Consider the following 4,949-nt stretch of genomic DNA (forward strand, 5'->3'; position numbering starts at 1 on the left):
CCACTATGTTCGTATGGTGTTTTCCCTGTGTTTTCTCATGAGTGCAGGCAATCTTAGCTCCAAACATGGCACTAGCCACTGCCACCTCATCATCTTCACCCATTTCCGTACCTTCGACCACCGGAAAATTTGCTTCCTCTACACTGCAACATGTTTCTAGGAGACTTAACTCATACATGCCATTATGATTCATACTACTGAGATCTGGGAGGTGGTCTTCACACACAAGCATTGTATGAGCTTTGCCTTTGCATTCTAAGATTAATGACTGAGTAATAAACTCCATGGTTGAAGTTAGGGCTGCAAATGAACAGAGCCGTTCATGAACAAGCTCGAGCTCGACTCGGTAAGAGCTCGTTCGAACTCGGTTCGTTAATTTTTTTTGCCGTTCAAGCTCGAGCTCGTTAAATTTTTAATAAATAAGCCCAAACAGTCTAAAGCTCGGCTCGTTAGCTGGCTCGTTTAATATTTATTATTTATATATTAAATAATATAAAATTATGTATAAAAAATAAGAGAAATATGCTATTTATATATTTAAAAAATATAAATGTAAATAATACTTAACTATAGATAGTATATTTATATAATAGTGGTAGTAGATATTATTATTTTAGTAAAATATGAACTTTTTTTTAGTATGTTTATACATATTGTATATATAATTGTATAATCAAAGTTTTAATTGTAACTTTAGTCTCACATGCAAGTATGAATTTATAAATTTTTTGGCTCGTTAAGATTCGTGAATAGGCTCGAGCTTGAGTCGAGCCTAAGCCAACTCGGCTCGAGCTCGGTTCGTTAAATTTTTATTCAGCTCGAGCTCGAGCTCGATCGAGCTCGATAAAATCTTAATAAACAAGCACAAACATACTAAAGCTCGGCTCGGCTCGTTTGCAGCCCTAGTTAAAGTGGCCACTCTGATTCTAGCATATGATAAGGATTTTGGTTGGCATGTATCCCCCTCAATACTGAGTACAGAGCCCCATATGCTACCAATCTTGTTAAGAGTATATTTTTGTTCCAAACATGCAGTGGTATCCCACAGCATTTCAACCACACACACCTTTCTTGGACCAAATGAATCCCAGATTTCCATTCAACCACATACAGACTCAAGTCCTTAAACCAATCTTTAAGATTACCAATGTTTGATTTCAACTCATCTTGAGAGTTAAAGGTTAAAATTACATCCCGACCAACCCCTTTTCTGACCAAAATGTGCTCCAATCCTTTCTCCTTCAGGGCTTCAGTAACACTGTGAATTGAATACTCTATATTGAACCGAATTATGGCACTTCCATAGAGCCACCCGTTGCCCTCCTCAATAACTTTAATGGCGGTATTTGTTTTCACCCCTTGCAAAACATCAACGTAGGATCTCTGGCCAGCAGATGAAACATGCCCTCTGAATCTGTTAACTTCGAATGATCTCCTGTTAAACTGAGGCTTCATGACCTTTGAATATCGCCTATTGTGTTCCTCTCTGCTTCGTCTATCAAGAGTTGCAGTTTTGACTTCGAGGACTTTATCATCCATTAGAAGACCATTGGCTTTTTGAATGGCTATGGCAGTAGCTACATGAGAGTTGAACCTCACAAACCCAAATCTAGAGTGTGACACTACTCTTCGTTTGGAAGGGATGAAGGCATCCTTTACAATGCCAAACTTTGAGAAGAACTTAAACAATGACTTACCATCCATTTTTGATGGTATGTTATCCACAAATACAGAAAAGAGTCCGTGGGTAAATCTAATTATAAATATAAAAGTACCACTATTAAATAAACAGAAAATTTGCACAAAATAATATGATAAATTTTAATTTTATCACTTTAAAATAAAAGAGCCAGCTGTTTTGGAAAATATTTATTTTCATGTTATTGTTGGTAATAATTTTATATAAATTATTGTTTTTACTTAAATATAAAATAAGCAGGCCAAGGAAAACAGTTGATTGTTTTGACCGCATCTAATTAGAAGACTGCGAAGACTACTACTAATAATATGTGTCCCCTTGCCCGCATGCCCACACGGTTCCATTTCCCATGCCTCTAGTTTTTAACATTTAAAATTTTATTTTATTATTTTTTCTTTTTTTAAAACCCAAGTTTAAAAAAAATTAAAAATGAAAAATAAATCGCAAGGTACTTTAGCTTATGGTCAAATACAGTGACCTAGAAGATACTATATTACCATAATTTCTTTTACAAATTACGACTCCTAAATTGTGAACTTGCAGGCTAATTAGAATAACCAAATATCACTTAATGAGGTTAATTCAATTAGTTAGTTATAGTTTTTTCATCACAATATTGGGTTCAAATAATTTTATTTGTGTGTGAATCTATTCTCCCATTTAAGACTAATTTGTTAAGGATGAAAGTGAGGCAAAATCTTTTATTAAAAAAAATAAAAATATATGAAACCTTTTAATGAGTTGTTTAGCATATGTTGGAAATTATAAGAAAAATAATTTGTTTATTTAATCTGGCATTGTAACTAAGTTTTTATTTTCTTGTTTAAAAAAACATTAACAAAATTTGTCTATAATTAAAATTTCTTGAATTTCTCTCTTTTTTTTATAGCAAAATTTTCCCAATTGTAAAAAATAAAAAACAAAAAAATTCTAATTAAATACAAATCTAACTTGAGTTGAACTTGTGTTGTTAATGTAGTTTGATTATAAAATGAAAGTAATATATATTTGTTAAATAAATTTGTGTATTTCATCGGATCAAAAATAAATAAATGATCAAAAAAAATTACGCTACACGTGTGACCTTCCGCTCACTGGACCAGTTCCTACTAACGGACCAAACACTGCCACGTATGGCCCTAACGCGTCGTAAAGACGGATAAAAAGGACCGAAATTTTTTGTTTTACTTACATTTTTTGGGGTTGGTTTAACAAAGGTTGGCCGGGCCGGCAGCACAGGCAGCTTTGACAGATGGTGCACTGGACCACTCAAAGCCTGACCTGAGCTACAATTTCATATTTATTAAAAAAATAAAATTTTGATGAAAAAAATATTTAAACTCATCTTGCAAGTCTGCTCAAGGTACGAATATTTTTTGAACTTGGGCCTAGTCCTACTTATTTGGCTTGTGGCCCGGCTTGGCTCAGCTCAAATTTTGTCAGCCCAAGTTCAGGCCAAATTTATACCCCTATTTAAAAGTATTGTAATTGATTGAGGGGGTGACATGTATAATTTTCTTTTTGTTGAGTACTCAGAGAACAGCAGAAGAATAATACTTAGTGATTATTAAGGAACATTGACAGATGGTGCACTGGACCAGACCACTAAATAATTTTTTTATCATTCAAAACTTGATGACGTCACACGAGGGGTTGGAGGTTGGGTTATAGGTTTGAACATTCTTTCTGGGCCTTGGACCTGTCGCTGTCAGGTCCATCTGGCCAGCCCACTGCATGTCCCAAGCCCCCTTCCCTCTCCTTCTTATAAGCCCACCCATCTGCCTCACTTTCTTCACTCACTTATTCCTCTCTCAAATCTCAGTCTTAGATTGTGTGCTTTTTCTTATGGGAGAGAGGGAGAAGCTTTCAGTTCAGAAAGTAGGAAAGAAATTTCTACAAGGTATGAAGCTCTACTGCCAATTTTTTTTTTTATAAATATAAAATAAATGTCAAAGTGACATTTTAATGTGTTCTTATGGTTTCCTCCATTGAGGTATAGTTCAGCTTCTTCCTTTGAAAATCTACTACAAATTGAGCCATATATATATCTTGTCACAATATTCTTGTGCTGTCAAATTTTCATCTAATATGGAGTTTGGCTTTTTCTTTTCGAACCACCTTCGTCATTATCTTTTTTATTTTATATGAATAGTAATATTATACAAATCAAAAAATTATACATAAAATCAATACTGAATGATGTGACACATGTTGATTTTATGACTTTAAAACAAAAAAAGATCCATCAACATTGGCTTAAATTTTTTAAAATACTAATGCATGCGTTATCATTATGATGAAAAATTAAGTACATACATTTGCTTACATAAATTATACTGCAATGTTTGTTGCAGATGACCTAGAACTTCAAGTATGTAGCACCATCAACAACCCCCCCATGGTGTCTATCACTTTGACAAATCAAAACCATGGGCACGAAGAAATCTCCAGTGATCGGAGTGCCACCGGAGACTTTCAATTTGGCGTTGGGAGCTCCGTTGTGACAGTGGCTTGTTCATGCTAATTTGGTGCTATCCTACCTGAGCTTTTCCTCTCAACCTCTCCTTCTTCATTCTTCATTTCTTTTTTGACTTGTTGCCTTTTCTTTTTTATTTTTGTTATGTCTTCTTGACCTTGTAAGACCTTTTCTTGACCTTGTAAGATCCCACACCGTTTCTTCTATCCTCTTTTTTCATCGCTTTACAAACCTTACAACTGTAAGTGCATATGTAAGGTTTGGTCATTATCTTTCTTCGTTCCCACCCAACTCATGTTCTCCTTCCTTGTCTATCCCTCCTGAGCTATATATTCAAATTAGACTTATCATCTCTAAATTCTCTAATCGAAAAATTATCCCTGGTGTGAACCTCCCAAGAGTTCATACAATACAAGCATTGAAGATCTCAAGTTCAATTTGCCTTTTATCTTCTCCTCATGTAATTTTATGATAGTAAATTTTTTAGTGCTCTTTGAGCTAGGGTTGTAAGGAGTACTCAAACTATTAATAATATATCTTTTTGTTATTTACTCTCTCTCTCTCTCAATTGAATCATATTATTAGATATGAATAAGTCTAAAAATACAAAAATTAATACAGAATCAAATAAACACAATTTTTTAAAATTGAGTTCCACCAATAAATTTTTGTATTCTTCCGTTTCGTTTTGTAATTAATTTCTGTGTGGTAATGGAATAGATATGTGCTCTGACAGCCATTAATTTCGTTGTTTTTTGTGTTGTTTGGCTGAGA

General features: G+C 34.1%; 1 long non-coding RNA gene across 1 annotated transcript; it reads left to right on the top strand.

Moving 5' to 3' along the window:
* The first annotated feature begins 3,066 nt into the window (after positions 1–3,066).
* Positions 3,067–4,726, top strand: LOC114282012 (uncharacterized). Its single transcript, XR_003636099.2, has 2 exons — positions 3,067–3,599; positions 4,054–4,726. It is a non-coding gene; the product is annotated as an uncharacterized LOC114282012 (long non-coding RNA).
* The last annotated feature ends 223 nt before the right edge of the window (positions 4,727–4,949 follow it).

Source organism: Camellia sinensis, chromosome 6, assembly GCF_055761805.1.
Source record: "Camellia sinensis isolate YWXY chromosome 6, ASM5576180v1, whole genome shotgun sequence".
In the NCBI taxonomy this organism is placed as follows: domain Eukaryota; kingdom Viridiplantae; phylum Streptophyta; class Magnoliopsida; order Ericales; family Theaceae; genus Camellia; species Camellia sinensis.